Source organism: Globicephala melas, chromosome 2, assembly GCF_963455315.2.
Source record: "Globicephala melas chromosome 2, mGloMel1.2, whole genome shotgun sequence".
NCBI lineage: Eukaryota > Metazoa > Chordata > Mammalia > Artiodactyla > Delphinidae > Globicephala > Globicephala melas.
In genome coordinates this window covers 2,807,508-2,833,402 of record NC_083315.2, presented here as the reverse complement: position 1 = coordinate 2,833,402, position 25,895 = coordinate 2,807,508, and the positions used below count along the sequence as shown (strand labels likewise).

The 25,895-nt window shown below is 49.7% G+C and overlaps 1 protein-coding gene across 4 annotated transcripts in view; it reads left to right on the top strand.

Moving 5' to 3' along the window:
• ZNF438 (zinc finger protein 438) overlaps positions 1-25,895 on the top strand; it is a 498,265-nt gene that overhangs the window by 136,256 nt on the left and 336,114 nt on the right. The window contains exon 8 of one of the 4 annotated variants that reach the window (XR_011377151.1): positions 477-563. The exons of the other annotated variants lie outside the window; for them this stretch is intronic. The gene's annotated coding sequence lies outside the window, so the exon portion shown is untranslated. Of the gene's footprint in view, positions 1-476; positions 564-25,895 lie in introns of those variants that run through there. 4 annotated transcript variants of the gene reach the window in all.

Below are 25,895 nucleotides of genomic sequence, written 5' to 3'. Positions count from 1 at the left end.
AATACCTGAAGGGTAATATCATGTGGAAGAGAAATTAGATTAATTCCGCCTCTGGCTCCATAAGTGGAGACAGATTCTAGTTTTATGGATCGAAAACCTTAAAAAAAAATCAGATTGTCAAGGAAACATGCTATCTTTTTTTTTTTAACATCTTTATTGGAGTATAATTGCTTTACAATGGTGTGTTAGTTTCTGCTTTATAACAAAGTGAATCAGCTATACGTATACATATATCCCCATATCTCCTCCCTCTTGCATCTCCCTCCCACCCTCCCTATCCCACCCCTCTAGGTGGTCACAAAGCACCGAGCTGCTCTCCCTGTGCCATGCGGCTGCTTCCCACTAGCTATCTGTTTTACGTTTGGTAGTGTATATATGTCCATGCCTCTCTCTCACTTCGTCCCAGCTCACCCTTCCCCCTCCCCATATCCTCAAGTCCATGCTCTAGTAGGTCTTTATTCCCGTCTTACCCCTAGGTTCTTCTGATGTAGGGAATTCCTGAGGGATCCTATCCTGCACTTCGTGGGAGTCCTACAGGGAATTCTGCATCAGAAAAGGCTGGGTGAGCTGCCCTTTGAAGGTTCTTTCCAGGTCAGGGAGGCTGCAATTCAGGTAGCTACATAAATGCAACATTTTGCAGCAGGAACTTAAGGAAGAACAGCCCGGGGAGGTGTAAGGCACACACAGGGGCACACACATTGTGCGGACGCGCGAACTTTAGCCTTCCATAACAAAAGAACGTCATGCCACGTTAGAAAAAAAGGCCTTTAACTGCGAGAAGCGAAAACGTTCATGGTTTAGCGGATCATATTTTACAGGTTCCTGTAGACACAGGGGCCAAATGAAACCGAGCCACGGTCTTAGGCATCAAATTACACTTCACTTTTACCTTTTCCCCATGTGATTCTGACATACGTGATTAAAAATGAACCCGAACCTTTGACCTACCCATTTGGGTTTAGGGTTCCCCCTCCGTTTATTTTCTCTGTTCACCTGCAAACCTTTGCTGGTCGTTTCATAGAGACTTGGTCAACTGCTTTCAACAGCTTAACATTAAAGCCACTGAGAGCATAAACAGGAAGCTGGTGTTTAGGTGGGAGTTCCTAGGAATTTTATACCACCGACCACAGAGGCCAAGAGAGAAAGGAAATAGGAAAAACAGTGTAAATACCTGGGTGACTAATGACTTAGCGCAGCTCAGCTGGCTTTTCTGAACACTTAGCAGGAAGTCCTTCCAGGGGAAACACCCTTCACATTTTTCAGGACCCCGCAAGGCACCGAAGGGCCAGATCGGGGCGTTTGCTGGTTAGCCTGCAGACTCTGCCCACGTCTCCAAAACGCCGGCTCTATTTGCATGCGCGCTGCAGACCGCTCGCCGAGCGCCTGGGCTCCAGGCCTGGGGCTGCAAAGGCTCGGAGGGCCACCCCCTTCCCGGTTCACACGGCGAGCGCCTAAGAGGATTTAGAATCAAGTGGGCACGTTTGCAGGCCTCGCTGTGAAGAGGCAGCTGGAGCGCGGCGCAGCCCCCCGCGCCCCGGGGCTTTATTGTCCTCCGAGGGGCCGCCGCCGGGGCTCCTTTGTGCGCGGGGCCGGCCCTGTCCTCCCGCCTGGCGCCCCCGCCAGCCCCCGCCCCCCCGACGCAGACGGCTCCCTCCGGCCGCCGACCCGCCGGCTGCCGCGGTCCCCGCGCGGAGGAGCGGGCAGGGCGGCGGGCGGGCCATCTGCACGGAGACTGACGGCGGCCCCGGAAGGTCAGCGCCCCGACGACCGTCGTCTGAACAGCAGGCCACCCGGGCCTCCCAGCAACACAGGGACATCTGCTCCCCTTCATTCGGAGTCCCGGTTCCGATTTCACCAGAGGGCCCCCCTCCCGCCGACCCGGGCTCCGCGGAGGCGGGGGAACGGGGACCCCCGAGGGGCCAAGCAGACGCGCCGCCCGCGCCCCCCCCCCCATCTGGGGCCGAGCGGCTGAGTCCGGCGGGGCGGGGGAGGGGGGTCGCCCACGTGACCCAGGTGACGTCGTGCGGGGGAGGGGCGGCTGGCCGAGTGGGCGCGCGGGTCTCCGAGCTCGCGGCGCGCGGAGGCGTCCCGGGTCTGCAGACGGGGCGGACCCGGATCCCGCCCTGCGAGGAGGAGGGGTCGGGCAGCCCCGCGGACAGAAGGGTTTGGGGCTTTCCCACTTGCGCTGGGAAGAACGGCGAAGGCGCGGGAAAGTTCATAGCGAGCAGAGAGGGGCATCCATCAGGGTTCCTCGTGCAGGGCCCCGGCGGGCAGTTGTAAAGCCAGCTGTCAGCGGGCGAGGCCGGAATCTTGCCTGGACGGCTGGCACCCAGACTCGTCCTGCCTTTCCTGCTTCATATTTTGGCGAAACGATGGAAGGATGAGAGGACAGCGTTTCTGTTGAGTTTCCACCCCTAGATCATAAGCTCCCTGAACACAGACGCTGCATCTTATTCATCATTGTCTCCCCGCCTCACACAAATGTTTGGACGACGCTAGACTAATGTGCGAAGGGCTTGGGGTGTGGTCCTTGTGACCTCCGGGTCCAACTGCTGTCGTTTCCCATTTGACTGAAACCAGGGCGTTGTGGAGAATGAACTTGTGGCTGCAGGGAGGTGTTATTTCATCGCTTTGCACCCTCTTTCCTTCTTCCCTGCTTTTCCACAGACGTTTTATGGAGTGGCTCTGTGAACGAGGGAAATAAAGAAACAGGACACCCAGGCCTCAAGGTGTGGGCCGTTTGCCAGGGATGCTGTGCAAAAGTAAACAGCTAACCAGGACTCTGGGTAATGAGTGCTATTGACAGGAAATGGGGGGGGGTCCCTAAAGCCAGCTTCTAGGGAGGGAAAGGGTCTAAGCAGAGGTGGGAAGCCGGGGTGGAAGTGTACCAGGAGAAGGCCTGCTGCTGACGCCGTTCCCTCTGCATGGATCCCCCCCTCCCCAGATCGGTTCATCTCCTGTTCATTCTTTAGGCCTCGGGTGAAATGTGACTTCCCTGGTGCCTCCGTAAGAGAAGGTCTTCCTATTAAGTGATTCTGTAGCACCTGGCACTTTTTTTTTTTTTTTAAATACTCCTGACCGGTCCAGTTGGGCAATGTTCATCACCCCTGTTCTACTGTAAGCTCTGGATGCAGAAACCGGCCTTTCTGTTCGTGAACAGAGTCTGCATACCCAGCCCGGTGTTCCCTAAATAATTTGTTGGGCTGATGAATAATCAGGCTTTCCTTAAGTTAACGAGCTGCTCGTTGCTAGAGTTTCTGTTCTGGGCATGAGGGCAGGCGGTGAGCGTTCCACGCCGGTCCCCCCGGGGGGGACCACCTGGAACAGAGGAGCCGTGGTGCAGCATGTATTATTTTCGTGGTCTCATGCAGCTCGGTGATCTCAGAACTGTTTTCTGTAGAACCGTCGTGAGGTCGGGTGCTATCATGAAGTGAGCCTGAGGACAGGGCTTGAGGCGGGACAGACAGGGCTCTGCGCTGCAAGGAGTTTAGAGCCTTGACGGGCCTGCTGCCCTGTGTCCCGGCCAGGAGCATCTGCGTAACACTTCGCAGCTGGGGGTGTGGATGGAGCTAAATGGTAACTTCGCTGCCCCGGTTCCCCCATCTCTTCCTGGGCCCCGGGGCTGGAAGGGCCGGCCATGGGAGAGCCAGACAGGATTAATTTGCCCCCATCAAGGTTGGCTCCCTCATCCTGGCCTCTTGGTCACATCCTGGGACAAATCCCTCCCTTGGTTTTTGGTGATAAGGGGAGAATCGAGGTCGTGGAGTAAAGAGGCAGACCTCAGTGGCTGGTGTTGCCTGACTTAAACTCAGCTCTACCACTGCTTAGCTGTGTGACTTTGGAGGCCTTCCTTAGCCTCTCTGTGCCTCAGGCACTTTGCAATGAGAGATAATAGTATCGAATTTATGTGCTGTTATAATTTTTAAAACTCTGGTATGTACAGCTGTCCCTTGAACGACATGAGTTTGAACTGCGAGGGTCCACTTATATGCAGATTTTTTTCCCCAATAAGTACAGTACCGCACGATCAGCAGGTCGTTTGACCCGTGGCTGCTGAGTTGTGGATACAGAGGAACCTCAGTTACGGAGGGCCGACTATAAATTACGCTCGGATTTTCACGGAAGGTCGGGGCCCCTAACCCCCTGGGTAGTTCAGGAGTCAACTATATTAGAATTCTCATGATAAGCGTACATTTGACTTAAACGCTAGTAGCTGATTAATTAAACTTTGAATAGCCAACCTCCATTAGGTTAGCGTGACTACTTAAGTCAAGTGTCAGTAGAACAGATCACAGAGGACTATGGTCTGAGAGATGACATTTTCTCCGCCATTGCCTTTGGAACTCAAATGATGCCTTCTGCACTTCATCATTGCTCTTCCAGCCAAAAGGATTCTAATTCTTTTTTTTTTAATTTTTTAATTATTTTGAGATTTTTAATTGAAGTATAGTTGATTTACAAGGTTATGTTAGTTTCAGGTGTACAGCAAAGTGATTCAGTTACATATATATGTACATATATGTATATGTGTATATATATTCTTTTTCAGATTCTTTTCTCTTATAGGTTATTGCAAAATATTAATATAGTTCCCTGTGCTGTAGAGTAGAATTCCAATTTTTTACCCGTGTTGGCTGAGCTCTCCCTCTAAGTAAATTTAGTTGTGATTCCATTACCCGTTATTCTCACAGAGAGGGGCAGAGCAGCTGTACATCAAGATTCAGACATTTCGCCCGCAGTCCATTTCCCAGGACCGGTTAGTAGCCCAGTGCTGAGTTCCTCGGCCTCAGGGTGGTGATCCAGGAGACCACACTAGTTTAAACAGCAGAGACCTGCTTACAATGAAAAGTAAATAGGATCTTGCCTTGTTTGTTGCAGCTTAATTTGACCATGAAAAAAGTCAGGACTGGATTCTCAGAGAAGAAACGTTTTCAGGGGTTGTAGGTAAGAGGACAGTGGGACAATTCACACTGTTCTAAAATTGCATTTAAACCAGCCAGCCTAAAAGAAAGCTGCTTCTGGAAATTCAGAGGTGGTCTGAAAATGAGTGTAGAAATGGCTTCTTACCCACATGCGTAATACGAACAGTTTCACTCCTTCAACTGTTCATTTTCTGCAAAGGACGTTAACTTGTGCGGAGTTTGCTAGACAAGATGTTTGGCGTAAATCTGGTTCCAGATATGATCCCCGATGCATTCATGAAGCGTCAAACTTTGAAACAGGAAACAAAGGACATACTTTTCAAATATTGGCTCTATACGTAAATAGAATCTCAATGCCCAGAATGGTGTGTGGCTCAAATATCCTCACATCACATAACTCTTCCTGGCAGGGGGGGCGGGGGGGTCACTACTTAGGGATTTCTAAAGATCAAAAGATTTTCTCTAAGGTGCTCTTTTAAAAAAAATATTATTGAAGTCTAGCTGATTTACAATGTTGTGTTAATTTCTGCTCTACAGCAAAGTGACTCAGTTATACACACACACACACACACACACACACACACATTCTTTTTCATATCCTTTTCTGTTATGGTTTATCACAGGATGTTGAATATAGTTCCCTGTGCTCTACAGTAGGACCTTGTTGTTGATGCATCCTGTACGTAATAGTTTGCATCTGCTAATCCCCAAACTCCCACTCCATCCCTCCCCCACCCCCCTCCCCCTTGACAACCACATGTCTGTTCTCTATGTCCTTGAGTCTGTTTCTACTTCGTAGATAGGTTCATCTGTGTCGGATTTTAGATTCTACGTATAAAATATGGTATTTTTCTTTCTACCAAGAAGATGCTCTTACAGCAGAATCCAGTTTTAGACCTGGAGTACCTCGTGGGTACCACCTCAGTGCCTTCGGGCATCTCTTGTCCTTTATTACAGCCACTGAGGCAGGCTCTGAGCCGCTTCCTACAGGGGCCGCCTGACAGGGCCGTGCCCTTGCCCACACCTCACATCTCTGCTGAAGCTTCCAGCGTCTGCCGCGGAGCTTCTCCGGAGCCACGTGGGGCCCATGCGTTGACTAAGCCAGAAGCTCTGGGGAGTAAGTTTTGGGGGCAAACCTTTGACTGGTAGGGGCATAAGCGCTAATGGATAAACGCTTTCCTTTGGTCCCCCAGCTGCTGGGAGCGCTGTCAGATGATGGCCCTCAGCTGTTAGCCTCTGGGGTTTGCTGCAGCTAAAGGAATCTGCCTGGTGATCTGAAGATCACACCTCCTTCTAGTGACAACCTGCTTTGAAACGCCCTCTTGCCCTAATTTGGGACAACTCTAAAAGGCTGCCCCGGGTCCGGAGCTCCACATGGGCTGGCTGATGACTGTGTCACTCTCCACTTCTCCCTTTGTCTAATTCTGCTTCCCCCTTTCCCTTCACAAGTATTGAGCCTGAGAGCAGTCCTCAATCAGCTACTTCCCTGGGAACACGACCTACAACAGCCCGTGAAACTTGGGTCGTGACCAGATGAGATAATTTGTATTCATAGGCTGGTGAGGTCAGTGAACGACAGAACTTGGGTTATGAAAAGTGCTCCATCTTATTCATACCAAACTCTAATTATGAGCACCTTGCTAGTTGTCAATTGATTTTTTTTTTTTAGTTGTCAATTGATTTTGGTTAAAATATACATACAGGGAGCAAAGGGGACTCTTTCTGAGAGTTCCCAAATACTTGCAGCCTGGACACACCTCACTTCAGATGCCAGATTTCCAACTCTGCTTGCAATTCTCAGTTTGGATTTTAGCCATTTCATAAAAGAGAATGCATTTCACAGAGCTAAGTAGATGCAGACATTCCCTGGAGTTTTGACACATGGTCAGAAACTGTAGGACCTTTGTGGATTCGTATATTCATGTCCGGAATCCTAAGGTTCTCTGCCTCCTTTGCACGTATGGCTTGTTCAATCCGTTCTTGAAACGGAACCGTCCCGATCAGGTAGATGTGTAACATAATTCAGATATATGCCAAGGTTCGCATTCAGTGGGCAACTGCAGAAACTTAAAAACATTAATTTTTATAAACCTCTCTGAATATTTTCTTGACTTATGACTCCGTATTTACCCAATAGCAGCTCTGTGAATTCTGTGGAGGTGTTGGGGAACTCAGGGTTGATCAGAAAGGTAGAATCGGTGTCCCAACCTGCCATCTGTTTGCACACGAGTCCACTTAGGTCTGAGTGCCTGGACAAATCAGCAAGGCACGTTTTTCTTCCTCGACCCTTCAAGTTCAGCTCTCGTCTCATCCGCAAGAAATGTCTCATCCCATTTGGGATCCTTTGGGAAAAGAACAAGGTGGTTCCTCTGAGTTCTTTCATGACCGAAGGTTATTGATCTGAGGAAGTAGTTTAGAAACCTTCTCCGACAAGTTCGTACAACTCAGCACTGATTATACTAATTCCATACTCCAGTGCCTATTCTTCTGTACAGCCTCAGCATCACAGAGGGGACCGGTATAAAGAAAATGCCCACACGATCACTGCTGATACATGTGATGAGCCTGAATGGCCATGTCCACAGGCTGGTTCTGACAAGGATGCTGTGGAAGCTGGGCTCACCCCTTCTTTTTTTTTTTTTTTCCTTAAATTAATTAATTAATTAATTTTTGGCTGCATTAGGTCTTTGTTAGACCCATTAGAAAGCCTGCACACGGGCTTTCTCTAGTTGTGGCGAGCAGAGGCTTCTCTTGTTGCGGAGCGCGGGCTCTAGGCGTGTGGGCTTCAGTAGTTGTGGCACATGGGCTCAGTAGTTGTGGCTCACGGGCTCTAGATCGCAGGCTCAGTAGTTGTGGCGCACGGGCTTAGTTGCTCCACGCCATGTGGGATCTTCCCAGACCAGGGCTCGAACCCGTTTCCCCTGAATTGGCAGGCGGGTTCTTAATCACTGCACCATCAGGGAAGTCCTCACCTCTTCTTAGGGCTTGAGTAAAGAGCTGAGAACTTCTCCCCTTTTCATACGATCCTTCTGAGGCAAGCAAACTGGCTTTTCCACTTGATATCAAGCTTCTCAGATCTTTTACTGGAAGGGGCATGAGGGCTAATTCGTGGAGGGATGCTGACCTTGCACATGGTCCCGGTGAGCCCCACCTCCCATCTTCCCTCCCCACCCTCCTCCATGCGCAGCTCTGCTCTTCATGGTGTGCACGATCCTATCAGCTCTAAACGTCTCTGGTTAGCAGGACTGTAAGAATGAACCCCCTCACGCTCCCCAGCTTTGAGGGTTGCCCTGTGTGCTGCACTCCCGCCGTCACAGGGGCGGCAGAGGCCGGGAGCGGCGGGCGGACCGGACAGGAGAGGCCAGGAGAACAGAGCAGTTCAGGGGAGTGACGAGCCCAGGAGCTGTCAGAGCCCGAGTCAGAGCTTGCTTCTGCTGGGCCCTGTCGTTTCTCAGTGAGGTTAGGCCGTCTCCCAGGGAGATGGTCTATGGGAATATTGAACCCAGTCCTCCTGTCGGCCTCATCAATGTACATTTGGATGCCAACATACTTGCAGTTGTACTTGTGTTTGTCCTTTCCCTTGGACTTTTCCATTGAAAAAGCCACTGTTGAAAATGATAGTAGACTTTTCCAGTATTGGCACCTCTGTCATTTCAGCTCTGATGGGCCATTGTGTGGACCAGCTGTGCCCTCTGGTCAAGCCGGATTTAGCTCCTCACATAGTCACAGGTGGAACAAGGCAGCAGCCCCCAGCTGAAGTCTCTGACTTGACTCACATCCAGAACAATCTTCCTTCCTTTCTCCAGGTTGGCTGTGCATACGTGTCTAGAATGGTTCCTTGTGGCCTGTGTGTTCCAGACGATCAGGGGCATGGTTTATGTTTTCCACCGCTGTTTCCTTGGCTACTGGAACAGTGCTGGCACAGGTGACCCTCGGCTACTCTTGGCTCAGTAAATGAAGTCTGCTTCAGGTTCAAGCAGCAGCCTGGCAGGCTCCGGGCTGGGCTCTGAACGCACTACAGGGCGGAGTGACTGCATAGATGCAAGAGATCAGAGTTGGGGACGCGGGGAAGTGGAGAGACTGATGTCTGAACAGATCAGTACAGCATTTTTAAGTGCTATGAGGCTAGGGGTGGAGATCAGGGAAAGTGACCCAGAGTCCTGAGGACAGTAGGAATTGATCAATCCATCCACACTCCTCAAGCTAGCGACAGGGGCCATTTGACATCTGTTCCCCTTCCTGCACTTATCTTTTTTTTTTTTTAAATAAATCTCTTTCTTTCTTTCTTTAATTTATTTTTGGCTGCGTTGGGTCTTCGTTGCTGCGCGCGGGCTTTCTCTCGTTGCGGCGAGCGGGGGCCACTCTTCGTTGCGGTGCGTGGGCTTCTCATTGCTGTGGCTTCTCTTGTTGCAGAGCATGGGCTCTAGGTGCTCAGGTTTCAGTAGTTGTGGCGCATGGGCTTAGTTGCTCTGTGGCATGTGCGATCGAACCCATGTCCCCTGCATTGGCAGGCGCATTCTTAACCACTGTGCCACCAGGGAAGTCCCCCTGCACTTATCGTTTTAATCTAAGTTCTCCTTACTTCCCAGCCAGCCAGCCCTTCTGTGCCAGGGAAGCTGATCTGCTTTCTGTAACCCCCAAGGACTGGCTGGATACTGTCTGGCCACTTGCGTCCATGCTAGCCTTTCACTGTGAATTTATGTTCGTTACATCCCCAGAGGTTTTGCTCAAACCCAAGGGGACAGCCTTCCCTAATGAACTCTCTTCTGATTCCTTTATTTCCCTCTTACGCAGAGCTTATGCTTCTGTCTTGTACAATCACACCGGCACAGAGTGTGAGCTGGATGTCTACAGATAAAAATCGTTCAAAGAAAGGTGTCAGGATTCTCCTCAGGTATTTTTATAAGGACAGGAAAGGTAGAGCTTGTGCATTGCATTTCAATGCGGAGATGAACACCGTGGGAGGTGTCCACCTCCTTTTCCAGAGACTCCTACCCTCCCTCCCATCAAGACATAGTTCTGTATGTAAATTTAGCACTGTTTATAGATATGAATATTTGAGGGGAAATCTGGAGGGGAAGTGTATTAAAATGGGCTTTATAACCACTATCAAATTTTTCTATTTGACTCCCAACTGAGTTATAGTCTCTTTAAGAATTTATCCATCTTTGTATTCCTATAGGAGAACAGTTAAGGAAACTAATAATAACAACTTTATAATTACGTAGAGGGCGTTACAGTCCACATCTCAAGTAGATGTCACCTCCTCTGAGAAACTGTCCTGAATCTCCAGGACTCTACTATTCATTGAAACAAATCCGCAGATTAGTGAACCTGCACAGTCTGAACCTGTGTTGCTTTAGGGTCAACTGTGATTTACGTTCCATGCCTGACTCCGTAGCAGACAGACTTCTCCAAAGGGGAACTTGGCCTTTTCATTTGCAGGCTTTTGTGATCTGGCTCATGATACATAAATAAGATAAATAAATGAATGAACGGATTAATGAATGAATGAATGATATTCCCGGATTAATTATTTGATTATGATAGAAAAAAGAAAAAAGCAGATAAATCGTGCTAAGAACGGTGGGGAAAATGTTTGTGGGAGAAAGTTTGGAGTTGTAGATAAAAGCCAGTCTCTAAATTTTCCTGAGTTCCTTTATCCCTAGAGTAGATGAGAGTTCGTGGAATTAATCCGGGCCAGCACTTCCGCGGTGTTGTGAGACTCATTTAATTCCGTCCTATCTTTCCCTAAGACGTAGGAAAGAGAAAGTTCCAAGATTCACAAAAGTATAGAACCAATAGCTGCCACGTAAATGACAGAGTATCAGGTGCTTCTCTGCGTATTTTCTCCTTCATGCTTAAATGTGAATCTCTGAGTTATGCCCTATAATAATAGATCCGACTGAAAACGTGTTTCTGGAACTAATGCATAAAATATGTGCATGCGGTCTGAAGACTGAAAAATGGTTCATTCTTGGGGGGAAAAAGAATGGTATGAAAGTTACTACCACTCTTGGGAAACAGAACGTGATTCTCTACAAGGTTAGCTGATTTTATATACTGATTGCCAAACTGTTCAATAAAATATGAATACTTATTATGGCAATCCACATCACTCGTTACATATCCTGTTTCGGGGGTGATGGGCGCCTTCTTGAAGAAACGTACACTAACTGGGTAATGTCAGACATTGTGAAGTGAGTGGAAATTGAGCCTGAGGTTCTTCCTCCCTACTGGTGGCCCAACTAGACTTGAACCTCTAGGAAAAGACTAAAACTATAAACAATTCTTAGTATCCATGGTAACATGCATAAGAAGGTAATTATTTTTTCTTTACGTTCTTGAATTTCAGAGTTTAATAGCATATTATATGCGTTGCCTCAGGCCCACAGTTCCTCCAGTTGGTCATTAAGTATCAGGAAATGCCCTCCCTACCAGTCATTGTGGCTTAAATAAAGTGCCGCTTACAAGCCCGCTGAACAAAAGAGCTACAGTGTCAGCGGCAGGCACACCTTGAGTGTTTAGCGAGTTGGTGTAGGAAGCGAGGACCCTCAGAGCACCTGGCCCGGGAGCCCGGCAGTGTCCTGAGAGCAACATTCACTAGGGAACCTTTTCAGTTACGGTTAACTGGACTCAAGAAACAGCTCCATCCTTCAGGTGAACCCACCAGAAGACAGGTCCCAAGCCCACATTCTCATATGGTCACTGACTGCAGGAGCAAAGCATTCTGGGCAAATCCAACCAATGTACATTAATTCCACGTGACTACGAAGAACTACTCTCTGATAGGCCAATTAGGAAGTTGTGTTTTGTACTATTTAGCTTTTTTTTTTAAAGGAAAATTCATATTCACAACAAATCAGATAATTGAGAAGGTATAAAGGCAGAATTTACTTAGCAAAATCTATCTGATGTGAGTTCTACACAGGCAGAGTGATGACAGTGTTTTAAACGAATCCAGAAAAATCCAGTCCAAGTTGAACAAACTCCTTTCTTGATTACGGAGGCTCCTTTTTCCTTGGCCCCTGGGCACCTGGGTGTCTGACTCCAGACAGGTGCCCCGTCATGGCTTTGGTTTGCCTGCAGAGACGGCCTCAGTAAACCCGTACCCAGATGACTTGTGCAAGCGAAAGGAAAAATACGTGCTGAAAACCGAGAGCTAATCTAGGAAGTTCTAAATTTAGATGAGACATTTTCTTCCAAGAGTTTGTTTGTAAATCAGTCTTTGGAACGCAAACATTTTCCCATAAATGTGGCTGTGTAAATGTCACCCTAATGGAAATGAACAAGTACACATTAGCAAAAGCATCTTGTATCAGCTGCGTCTTTTTTCACTCTTTTCCAGCTGCGTTATGGATTAAGCAGGCCATTTTTGTGGGCTGCTCTGGGAGCTAGACTACCATGTGCAATGGTTTCTATGGGAAATTACTCCAACTCAAAAAGCTGGACGAGAGGAACTCTCCTCCCGCTGCCAAAACTTCACAGAGAACAGGAATTCTCTCCCGCGGTTCTGATAACGCCGCCCACAAGCAAGAAGGAGCAGCCCTTTTGGTGTAAGGGACATTCATAAATTGGGTGTTTGTACTTTGGGAATTGCCAGAACTTAATTTAGAAAGTACTACAGCTGTAATTGGCTGGAGTTGAACTTCACAGAGTTTAGACCAGGAAGTTGAGTAAGAAAACATAAACAGTAAAGCAAAATATAGAACCAAGATCTGAACAGAGGTAAACCCTGGAACGAAGAACTTCAGAGCAGGGCTATGGGCAAGACCAGTGTTCCTGGGCCAAACAAGGCAATGCATGCATCTCTTTACTAGGAAAAAGAGAGGAATTCAAGGGTAGCAAAGTGACGGATTGCGATGCGGATAACACCAACTCGGTTCTTCTTTTGTCTCTGTCTGTGTTGACTGTAGAAGTTAGTAAGTCCTGAACAGGCTGAGCTGCCATGAAGTCCTGTGGCCACTCTGCTCCCCGTCTGTGACCCACGTCCCAGCTGCTTGCCCCACCCCAAAAAGCTGTGAGCAGCCTAAGCCCTCCTTCTAGACAGTTCCCCAGTTGGTTTTGCTTCCAAATGACAAGCATGATAGAGAATTGTTTTTTCAGCCAGAATGAGGGGTGAGGCAGGCTGGGGGGAGGGGAGCAAACGATGGAGCCGCAACCCATGAGAAAGATGAGTTAAGAGACCGCCAGGGCCCGGAGTCCTTTTGGAAGACAGGGAGTGTAAGCCTGGGGAGCGGAGTTAAAGCAGAGCGGAAGCAGGAAGGCAGAGGAGGGCTGTGTGCGGGGCATGAAAGGATGCTTGGAATCTTCCAGAAGAAGAACAGCAAAAAGGAAAAACGTGTGTGATGAGGTCACATTTCTCGTGGTAGCTACGAGGGAGCGGAATGTAAATTCCTGAGCCAGGGCAGCAGCTGTGAGGCTCACCAGGGACTCTGCAGATGGCCGTGGCTGGGAGTCTGTGCCCAGATAACCTCAGATCCAAGGTGCACAGAGATCTCTTCGTGCTCCTGGGGAGTAACTTGGCTTCTCTCTTGTTCACCCTCCAGCTTGGGCAGCTCTGGGAGCTTGAGTTTACGCTCCCAGCTCTAGCCATGACCCCGAGGAACCACACCAGCTGGGTTGGGGTCCAAATCCCCTATGATTTTGAGGAAGTGGAGGGGGGTTCAAACACTACGTCCTTTGACATCACCTGTGTCCTATCATTTGGGGCAATTTACTCCAGTTGCCACCAAGAAAACAAAATGGCGGATGAGAGAGATTTTTCAAAGCTGCTTTTTTTTTTTAACTGAAGTATAGTTGATTTACAGTGTTGTCTTAATTACTGCATACAGCAAAGTGATTCAGTTACACATACATGCATCCTTTTTTATATTCTTTTCCATTATGGTTTATCACAGGATATTGAATACAGTTCCCTGCGCTCTGCAGTAGGACCATCCAACAATATAGGATGTTGTTTATCCATCCTATATGTACTACTTTGCATCTGCTCATCCCAAACTCCCACTCCATCCCTCCCCCAACCCCCTCTCCTTTGGCAACCACCAGTCTGTTCTCTATGTCTGTGATTCTGTTTCTGTTTCACAGATAGGTTCATTTGTGTCACAGTTTAGGTTCCACGTGTAAGTGATATCATATGGTATTTGTCTTTCTCTTTCCGACCTACTTCACTTAGTATTATAATCTCTAGTTGCATCCATGTTGCTGCAAATGGCATTATTTCATTCTTTTGTTATGGTTGAATAGTATTCCAAAGGTGCACCACACCTTCCTTATCCATTCATCTGTTGATGGACACTTAGGTTGTTTCCATGTCTTGGCTATTGTAAATAGTGCTGCTGTGAACATTGGGGTGCAGGTAACTTTTTGAATTAGAGTTTTGTCCAGATTTATGCCCAGGAGTGGGATTGCTGGATCATATGGCAACTCTATTTTTCATTTTCTGAGGAACCTCCATACTGTTCCCCATAGTGGCTGCACCAACTTCCATTCCCACCAGCAGTGCAGGAGGTTCCCTGTTCTCCACACCCTCTCCGGCACTTGTTACTTGTAGAGGTTTTAGTGATGGCCATTCTGACCGGTGTGAGATGGTACCTCATTGTAGTTTTGATTTGCGTTTCTCTAATAATTAGCAATGTTGAACTCGGAGCTGTTTGGAAATCACTTCTCGGCGTCAGTTAAGAAAAGGCCCACATAATATGCTATTTCCACTGCACCAAGACACAAAAGTGGCTGTATGCAAAGATGCTGTTGGAAGAGAAGGGGAGATAGCAGTCTGATGGTTCAGGTAGATTGAAAGCATAAGGTAAAATGCTTCGATGATAGGAGATTTTTCTGCTCCTTTGGACCTGGAATTTTAAGCATCTGTGGGACTGGTCCCTGTCTTATTTTTCAGTTTAGAGCTTTCAAATACGTTAATTTCAGAAAAACGCTTCTTGCTACTTAGTTCAAATAATTCCTCCTCAGATGAATGAAGAGAAAAGGAACAGGAGAGTCAATTTTAAAAATCCAGGACATGGAAGCAACCTAAGTGTCCATCGACAGGTGAATGGATAAAGAAGATGTGGCACATATGTACAATGGAATATTACTCAGCCATAAAAAGAAACGAAATTGAGTTATTTGTAGTGAGGTGGATGGACCTAGAGACTGTCGTACAGAGTGAAGTAAGTCAGAAAGAGAAAAACAAATACCGTATGCTGACGCATTTATATGGAATCTAAAAAAATTGGTTCTGATGAACCTAGGGGCAGGACAGGAATAAAGACACAGACACAGAGAATGGACTTGAGGACGCGGGGAAGGGACAAGTGAGAGAGTGGCATGGACATATGTACACTACCAAATGTAAAATAGATAGCTAGTGGGAAGCAGCCGCATAGCACGGGGAGATCAGCTCGGTGCTTTGTGACCACCTAGAGGGGTGGGATAGGGAGGGTAGGAGGGAGATGCAAGAGGGAGGGGATATGGGGATATATGTACACATGTAGCTGATTCACTTTGTTATGCAGCAGAGAGTAACACACCATTGTAAAGCAATTATACTCCAATAAAGATGTTAAAAAAAAAAAAAAGATGCGTCCCAAGGTAATGAGATTGTTGGAAGTCTGACTTGGTGGGAAACCCTAGCCTCTGGGCCGTGGGCCACTGCAGCCGTGCCCTGTGGCACAGCGACTTCTCAGCTTCACGATGTTTGGACAGCACAGTTTGGACACACGCATCATCAGAATATATTATTAGTCTCCTGAATATTCCACCCAGAAAGTTCACGGTTAGGGGAACCCCGCCCTTGACATCCGCCTCAGAAGGGCTTCATCAGAAGGGGTCGTTCTATGCTCTTGCGCATTTCAAAACAGGATTTGCGTCGGGCAAAAGGGATTGTATTCGCTATCCTGTCCATTATTCCTAAACCTAATTGTGTTTATTAATGTATATTATCAGAGTAATTTTTTAAGTCCTCACTGATTCGGATAGGCTGGAAGAAGGTCTTTCTGAATCGCCAGTGTCTGGGTGATGAAACCATTTAGAGCCCGCATGGAGTCTGGTTGTTTTAAGTAGTTCCACTTGACTGTTATTACACTTCCATAAGCAACAGTGACTGAGGACGCTGCGTCAACGAAAGAATGTGACTTGTCTTGACTCATCCATCTTTTGCTTCTACTCCACCTGTGCCCTTGAATGTGCCTGGGTTGCCTTCTCTGCCTCTGAGAATCATCAAGAGATGGAAAGGGGGCGGGGACCATTTGGTCAGGGGCTGGCAAACTTTTCTGTAAAGGGGCAGAGAGTAACTATTTCCACCTTTGCGGGCCCTATGGTCTCTGTCACAACGACTCAGCTCTTCCCTTGTGGCAGGAAAGCGGCCACAGATAATACAGGAACAAATGAGCAGGGCTGTATTCCGACAAAACTTTATTTATAAAAACAGGCAATACGCAGAATTTGCTGGTGGGTTTTAGTTTGTTAACCTCTGATCTAGTCCAAATTCCTCACTTTACAGATAAGGAAAAAGAAACCCGGGAAGATTGGGAATTTCCCAAAGTCACTAGATGGTTCAAAGCAAAGGTCCCAAATCTAGACATTGAAACTAGAATCCAGCTTTATTTCTACCATGCTGTATCAGTCTGTCTTATTTCATGAAGCTGCTTCTGCCCTGTAGATGGCATAGGTTTGAATCAGAAAGTGGTATTTGAGGAAATGATGCTCTGGTAACATCAGTTATTTAATAAAAAGTACTTTGAAGGAGAGATTTTTATGGGAGATTGTCACTAATTATTGACACTGCTCTCGTGTGCCACTGTTATGTTTCAAGATGGCATCAAGGGCTTCCCTGGCGGCACAGTGGTTGAGAATCCGCCTGCCAATGCAGGGGACGCGGGTTCGACCCTGGTCTGGGAAGATCCCACATGCCACGGAGCAACTAAGCCTGTGCACCACAACTACTGAGCCTGCACTCTAGAGCCCGCGAGCCACAACTACTGAGCCTGCATGCCACAACTCCTGAAGCCCGCACGTCTAGAGCCTGTGCTCCGTAACAGGAGAAGCTGCCGCAATGAGAAGCCTGCGCACCGCAATGAAGAGTAGCCCCAGCTCGACGCAACTAAAGAAAGCCCGCACGCAGCAACGAAGGCCCAACGCAGCCGAAAATAAAAATAAATAAATAAATTTTAAAAAGATGGCGTCAAAGGAGTGAAAAACTGAAAGATTGTTATTATGTCATAGGGTCTCATTTTAAGAAGGCTTTTCACTAGAGTTGATTTGAATAAGGCTAGAAAACTCGAGGTTCCCATTCACCAAAGAACAACCAGCCCCCAAAGCAGAAGTTCTTAACGTGGGATTCAGGGGGGTTCATGAAGCTCTGAAATTCACGCACTAGTTTCTGTGCGTGTACGTTTTTTTCTCAGGACAGGATACACTGTTTTCTTCAGATCCCCGAAGGGATTTGTGACCCGCCGCCAAGTTACAGGATTCTAGATGGTGAAAGATTCTTGTCCAGCCAGCCTGCCTGAAGAAAGAATAAGGAAGCTCTGATCAACCAAGTTCCTTCCTTCACATGTGCCCTCAGCGGCTGGCTCTCCGGAGGGAAGTTAGCAGGCCACCAAAAGTGTTCCAGCGGGGAAGGGAAAAGTAGTCACGATCCAGTCAACACGTGTGGACGCACAATATAATCAGTGGGGTGAATTCAGCATCAGAGGTCCCGGGAGCAGTGACACTCAAAGTTAGCGGACAGCGGTGTTGTAGGCAGGTTAGCGGCTAGCTCAGAGCAAGCCCTCCACCAGGGACTGACACGCGGAAGGCGAAATTCAACCCCCAGAGGCTGGTACGTGGGCTCAACTTCTGGCAACATGGTGGAGTGTGTTGACTCATCCACTCCTTCAGGCGCAAATACAGTGAGATCCTGGATGGAATAGAATCTTTAAAAAATTGTTGTTTAATGCAAGTTGAATTTAAAAAAAAAGAAATGGAAACTCTCATACGCCAGAGGCAAAGTGAATTCCAATCAGAATATGGTCCACTCGAGCTGAAGCCACATGGCTAGAATGTAATTCCCGCGCACAGATGAGAAACGTGGCCCCGAGGCTACTCAAAAGTAGAAGGAAGAGAGGTTTCAGCTGAAAGCCAGGACTCTTGAAGGGCTGCTGGTTTATGAGAAGGGCTCCAGGAAACTCCATCCAATGGCCCAGACAGGTATTAAGAAAGCATTGTGCCCTCTTCAGAGCTCTGAGTAGGAAAGACTGTCTACTGTGAATAATATTAACAGCCAAGGGCTTCCCTGGTGGCGCAGTGGTTGAGAGTCCGCCTGCCGATGCAGGGGACATGGGTTTGTGCCCCGGTCTGGGAGGATCCCACATGCCGCGGAGCGGCTGGGCCCGTGAGCCATGGCCGCTGAGCCTGCGCGTCCGGAGCCTGTGCTCCGCAACGGGAGAGGCCACAACAGTGAGAGGCCCGCGTACCACAAAAAAAAAAAAAAAAAAAAATTAAGAGCCAATCTTGCACTTCATATTCAGGGATGGAATCTGAATTTACATGACACACGTGGATTGGGACTCTCTAGCTGCAGAAAATATTGTCCAAACTGGAGAATGCCGGATGCCCAGTGGATACCTGCACAGAACCAGGGCACGGATCTCAGCCCATGGCACACAGCCTCCCAGAGGACGATGCTCTCCACTGAGGATGAGCTTATACAAGAAGATTACACACACACACACACACACACACCTGAACCACCATGGGAGAAACAAAACCTGAAGACGACTGAACAATCTGGAAGAGACTCTAAAGTGAACATTTAAAAAATATAAAATAAGATGTTGAAACTATTAGGAAAGAAGAAATGAATAACAACAACAAAGGTTTGAAAAAGAACCAAACAAATGATAAAAATGAGAATCATAATCACAGTGAAAACCTCCATGGACCTGGAACACAACAGTCTCTATCTAGCTGAGGCAGAAGGCAGACCTGAGGGAATCTCTCCGAATACCCCGCAGAAAGTTAGAGGCATGGAAATCTGATGTGAGTCCGCAGAAGCCCAGGGCCGCTGGGCCATGACGGCAGGACCAGCTCCAGACCCATCCAGCAGCTTCCTCCCTTCCACCCCAGGGCTAGGGGTCCTGCTGAACCGGTCAGAACTGCTTCAGGAGGGAGGGGGGCCTGAGGCTGAAGGTCTGGGGAGCTCCCGGTGCGCAAAGCTTGGGGAAGGGGGCATCTTCCTGTCGGGCCTGACGCACCTGCCATCACCTGCCCACCCAAGGTCGTCCTGTCCCGAGATTAGCTCCTCTCTGGAAAGGATGAGGGAATCATCCAGCTTCCTCTGGGTTTTCCTTACCAGGCCTGTGGTCCTCCCTCCGGCTGAGGAGAGCCTCGCCGGGGCCTTCAGAGCTTCACAGATGGTTTTCTAAAAGCCATGCTGCTCAGTGCAAGGACCTGACCCCACGGGGTTGTTGGGGGACAGTCACCAGGCCTGGGATAGATCTTGTTAGGAGCCTCCCCTGAGCAGGGTGCCCCACGAGAGTATGAACTCAAGTTCACTGACAGCCTCTCTCTGTGGAGTCCCTGGGCCAAGAGTCAGTCCCTGACCTACTGCCGGCCCGACTCCTCCACCCTGACCCCACTGACCCCTCCTGGTTCGGCCCTCAAATAGCCACCCTCTCCTGCCTGCCTCTCCCAGGCCTGGGACCACCTCGGCTTTGGCCCAGCCCCCGGCCCTGGCTTGGTCACACCCTGAGTACGACCTTTGCATAGCCAAGCAGGGTCTTTCCAGAAAGCGACCCCACTCTTTGCTTCTGTTCCTAGGTGTCCATTCTTGTTCTGAGAACCTCTTGACATACAGGACAGCATTAGAGGAAACACACTTACCCCAGGGGTCCCAGAACAACTGGATTTGGAAGTTGGAGGTGAATTTTCACAGGCTCATCGCGCAGGAGAGCCCCAGAGAGCTGGGCCGATGACGCCCACTAATGGCCCGAGAAAATAACACCATTAGCGCCGTAATGGTGCGGCGTCACCTCTGTCCTCAGGACTCCCGTTGACTGGAGAGGGACCCAGCCACCAGGTGATGTTAAGATGCCCTCTGCCCCTTTCCTTGTTCAGCGTGTACTGGTTCCAAAGTGAGTCAGCAGTCTGAACTCATCCTGGAACAAAATGAGGACCTTTGTTATCTGAAACTACTTGTGCCGTCTAACTCCCTAGACAAAGCCAAATGTCTCTTAATCAGATCACCCTAATTTCATAAGTACGTAGCACATTATCACAGCGAAGATTTTATTAGGCTACCGGAAGGTACCCTCAGAGACTGTTAAAAGGGGGGCACAAAGCATGTCAATTTAGCAGGGGGGAGGCTGAGGGTCCAGTTTCCTACCAGATGCTAAAATCCTGACTCTGGCTATCTGAACAGACCTTCCTACGAAATGATATCTCAACCCTAAATCTGTGGTCAAGATAGTCCTTATAATCCAAAATAAAATCCCAAAGAAACCTTCCCTAAACAGGCTGCTTCTGTCAAAGGATGATGAGAATCAAATGTTTCAATTCAGTTTTTGCTCCTATGTAAAAAGTCACAAGGAAACGGTGTCTGTAGTCAACAAGAATGTTCTGCACAGTTAAAAACTTGTTTGGAGGGTAGGTCTCGTATTGAATAATCTTACAACAATAACACAAAACAAAGCAAACAAAACGCGTCACAAGCAAGCAGACGGCCTGTTTCAGCTCCCTCCTCCCTCTTCCCCATCAACCGGAGCCAGTGCATTCTGGGCCTGGCCTGCACTCTTCACGTGTGCACACGACATGTTTTCCGAGGTCTTTTGGTAGGAGTGGAGCCAGAGGCCTGGACCATTTGGAGGATGGGTGGGATGCAGGGAATAGCAACGCCCTCACTGGCGAGTGCCTTCTAAGGAAGCGGTGAGGACGGAGACCCGGTCCTGCCCTGAATGGGCTGTGTGACTTTGGGCCATCGCTTAACCTTTCTGCGCCCTGGACGACTCATCTGGAAAATGAAGAGAATAGTCTATCTCAGAGTTGTTTGAAGGGTCAGTGTATAACACCTGTAAAGCACTGACCTTGTAACCAGCTACTTATTAGCGAAGTGGGCCTCCCTTCGTTGCCAGAGTCAGTACGTAATACCCCACAGCTGAGAGAGGGGTCCCCACTAAACTTCATGTGCAGAGGAGATCCGTTGTGGCCACTGAGGAAGATACAGACATTTCCAAGAATATTTTGGCATTCGGAACCAAAAGGACATATATTATTAATCAGGGAACAGGATTCTGGTGGATTCGGGTTGTAGAATATCAAGTAGGGACTGTTTAGACTGTCCTAAATGCAGGTTCTTTTTTTTAATTGAGTCGAGTTGATTTACAATGTTGTGTTAATTTCTGCTGTACAGCAAAGTGATACAGTTATACATATATATATATACACACACATATATATACATTCTTTTTTATATTCTTTTCCATCGTGATTCTAAATGCAGGTTCTAGATTAGCACCGCACTCATAGAGTTATCGAAAGCTAAATACGGTGGCCCATGTAGAGGCCATTAGCCCAGGGCTTGGTGCAGCAAAGCTCTCCGTACACATCGGCCGTGTGGTGTCCTGAGTCAGACTTACCCCGGTCCACCGCAGAGTGCGTCTTCACAGGCAAGGAATCAGGGGCCCGCGGCCATGAAGGGAGAGTTTACAGCAGACGCTGGGGTCAGCGCGGGCCCCAGGGCTGCGGGCTCCCTGGCCGGCGGGTCGCACAATAGGCCTCTCTGTTCTTCCCGTGGTATCCTGAGAGAGTGAGGGCCTTCTGACCCAGTCACAGGACGTGACTCCCTTATGGGGCAGGACTTTTACTGTGCGGCCTCCTCAGCCAGCAGGGTGGCCGGAACCTACCCGAGTAACTCCTGCCTCTGGGGACTCAGGGATGCCCTGCTGGGGGGCTTGCCCACAGCTTTTAATGATGGAGTTTTCATTTCTTTTCTTTTTTAATTAATTTATTTATATTTTACTTATTTATTTTTGGCTGCGATGGGTCTTCGTTGCTGCACGCGGACTTTCTCTAGTTGCGGCGAGCGGGGGCTACTCTTCGTTGCAGCACACGGGCTTCTCATTGCGGTGGCTTCTCTTGTTGCGGAGCACGGGCTCTAGAGCGCAGGCTCAGTAGTTGTGGTGCACAGGCTTAGCTGCTTCGCAGCGTGTGGGATCTTCCCAGACCAGGGCTCGAACCCGTGTCCCCTGCACTGGCAGGCAGATTCTTAACCACTGCGCCACCAGGGAAGCCCTGATGGAGTTTTCTTCTCCTCTCTCTCACCTGCTGCTCATACATGGAATTCATTAATTCCTGTTCATTCTTGCAAATGACCGCAGAGACCGGTGATGTGGTGTTTCTCACTTAAGAAACTCAAAGACCTTAATGATGACAGGATCCAGCCACCTGGCTTTCTTGTTTTTCTAAACAAACAAACCAAAAGGAACAGGAGGCAGGGAGGTCCCTAAAACCTATACTTAACCTGCACGTGGATCTTGGCATTATTAGGAGAAAAATGCTGATGAGCATAGAATTATGGTTCCGTTTGTTGATGAATCCGCCTTTGAAGTGGCGACTGGCATTGTACCGTTCAATTTAGAGAGGATTTTCGTGAGCATTATTGCACGTGATTGTACCAAAACCCTGTGAAGTTGGTAGGAGATTCTACAGATAAAGAAATGGAACCTCCGAGAGGACGGGTGACTTCCCAGGTACAGAGCTCAGCGGGTGCTCTGACTTTTGGTCCATCACCCAGCACCCCAGCACAGCAGAAAATGTAGGCAGTCCTGCATCCCAGCAGCCCCCCGGAGAGAGATGCAGTGAGAGCCTGGGCAGGTTATTAGAACACAATTTGAGCAGCTTGATGGGATTTAATTGTTTGGAAGTTATTCAACACGCTATTTCCAAACGCAAAAGGAGAATGCTGGAGACTGTTTCCCCAGATAATGACGCTGCCTTCATTTCGGAGAGTGCTTTCGTGTTTACAAAGCACTTTTGCAATTTTCTTATTTGATTCCAGATGCAATCTGGGATTGGCGTGAAAGGTTTCATTTTCATTAACAGTCGGACAACGTATTGGAAAGAAAAAAGATGATGGGGGTGAACAAAAGGGAGAGAGGAAGGCCTTTTTACATCACCTCCCTCCCTGCTTACCTGCACCTGCAGGCCAGGTGTGCCGATGGGCAGGGCACGGGGCCCAGAGCTGTTCTTCCTGCTTATAGGCACCACCCGCTTGCCTCTTGCTGAGGAAGCTTTCTGACCTCAGAGGGAGCCGCGTTTTGCTGCCTGCAAAGGTGTTATTGTCCACAGGGGCTTGTTTGAAACAAGCTTATGGGTGAGTCAAGGAGTACAGACGCAGCTGCTAGGAGAGGGTCTGCGGAATGCGTTGCAGGCCTGGGGGGGTCTTAAGGCCTGAGGTAAGGGTCCTCCCCCAGCTGTGGATTTAAAGGACCCCCAGGTCTAAAGCTAGCTCTTTTTTTTTTTTTTTTTTTGCGGTACGCGGGCCTCTCACTGCTGTGGCCTCTCCCATTGCGGAGCACAGGCTACAGACGCGCAGACTCCGCGGCCATGGCTCACGGGCCCAGCCGCTCCGCGGCATGTGGGATCTTCCCGGACCGGGGCACGAACCCGTGTCCCCTGCATCGGCAGGCGGACTCTCAACCACTGCGCCACCAGGGAAGCCCAAAAGCTAGCTCTTTTTTAAAAGAATCTTTAGCTAAGGGGATACCCTCCCAGGCCTTGGTTGGATGGATTTAGCTGCAAACGCTGCTGAAGCCTTCACACCAGGAGGCTCTGAGAAACAAGTGGGAAGAGATGGGGCGACTGCTGGGGCCCCAGCCGGGGCAGAAGAGCTCTGAGGGCCTGAGTGTGAGACGGGGAAGTGACGCCGTCTGCCCTCAGCGTGTCACTGTCTAGCCCTCCCACAGCCAAACTTGGTTTGGAGGTGGTGACCCCACCATTCATCCCCAGGCAGGGCTCTCGCTGTGGTCACACCCAGATAAAGGGGAGGGTGTCTCCATCCCCCCTCCCGGCTGCTTCGGACCACGTCCACTATCACTGACAACTGTTTTCTTGCTATACGTTTTGGGGACACAGACGAGCATGACTTGGTGTTTCAGAGCACACGGCAGAATCCGATTCGATTTTAGCAGATGGACACTAAAGAAACGTGCTCCATCTTGTTCCAACCAGAAGAAGCTCTCTGGGAGCGCACGCTTCCCTCTGGGTTATTGCACAGGCTTCTGGCTGGTCGTTCCCCTCCCTGTGCTTGCTCTTCTGCGGTCTGTTGTCACACAGCAGCCGGAGGCATCCTTTGAAGCGGGTCCTGGCGTCCCACTGCTCCAGCTGGTGTGACAAGCCCGCCCCCCCCCCCGCCCCCGGCCCCCCCCCGCTCGCCCATCCCCGCCACGTGGCCTCCTCGTCAGCCCTCTCACTCCATTTGAGGGGCTTTTGCTCCAGCCGTAGCCTCTGCCTAGAATATTCCTTCCCCCTGAAATTCACAGCTCCTAATGCAGCCCTCCCCATGGGCAGGGGCATCTCTGCTGGCCTGTGGAGGTGTCCCCAGGGCCCATGTCACGTCTGCCACACGGTTGCCATTCAGTTAGCCTTGGTTGGGTAAACGGATGGCATCCAGCAGGCTGCCTGCAGACGGATGGTCCTCGGTGCCCAGTGTCCCCCTCGTGTGGGAAGAGGACTCTGCTGGACACTACAAGGGGCCACATCAGCCTCCAGGCTTCTGGAGGAAGGGCCAGAAATGCTACCCAGAGGGCCTGGCTGTTGTTTCACACGGACCCGAGGCTCCGGGGGCGGGAGGGGGCTCTGGGGGCGGGAGAGGGCTCCGGGGGCGGGAGGGGGCTCCGGGGGTGGGGGAGGGCTCCGGGACAGGAGGCCAGTACCGGCCCAGGGTGGGGCAGGCAGACTCGCTCTTAACCCCTCCGCTGCAGACATCGTAGCCCGCGTCACGGGTGGCTGGAGTGCTCAGCGGGCTTGTCCCCAGTCGTCAGGGCCAGCGGGGAAGAGATCAGGGCCAGAACCTGTTATTACACACAATTTGTAGGGATCAGAGTCCAAAATAAAAATATGGGCTGGCCTCTTGTTAGGAATGTATTCAGGGGCTTCCCTGGTGGCGCAAGTGGTTGAGAGTCCACCTGCCGATGCGGGGGACACGGGTTCGTGCCCCGGTCCGGGAGGATCCCACATGTCACGGAGCGGCTGGGCCCCGTGAGCCATGGCCGCTGAGCCTGCGCGTCCGGAGCCTGTGCTCCGCAACGGGAGAGGCCACAGCAGTGAGAGGCCCACGTACTGCAAAAAAAAAAAAAAAAAAAAAAGAATGTATTCAGAATTTCAAGGTGCCGACAGCCCAGCATTAAATTGGGCTCAGGGCCCTTCCGAGGACAGACCACGCTCACAGCCTTTCACAGATCTCTCTGGGGAAAACTCCCCTCGGCAAACGTATATCACTGGCGCCAAGGTGTGCAGCCTCCTTCTTTGAGGAAGGAAGCCCAAGGGTGCAGTGGGGGACAGTGGGGGACAGTCTCAGAGAAAACCTGAAGGTACCAAAAAACGGTATGCCTGCAGTGCACAAAAGGCCCTGAGGTCACGTTGCAGGCGGGGGAGGGGGGTGAGGGTGGCAGAGCAGGTGACATCAAAGTGGCATCCGGGGCCAGACAGGGCTGATGTCCATGGACAGCCAAGACCCCGGATCATTCTCCTCTCACAACGGTGCTCCGTGTTCAGTAATGGGCGAGAGGAGCGGAAGCAGAAGACGCAACCAGAAGAAATGAAGCAGGATTGGGTCGTGCGGTGCTGGCTTGTCGGGCTGGGAAGCCCAGGCCTCTCCCCGCGGCCGCTGACGGGGGGCGTGTCCTTACGCGCCTGACAGCGCTCAGCGGGCATCCGTGGACGCTGAGGCAGGCACTACCTGCTTCCATTTGGAGGACGTGTTACAGTTTTAAAAGT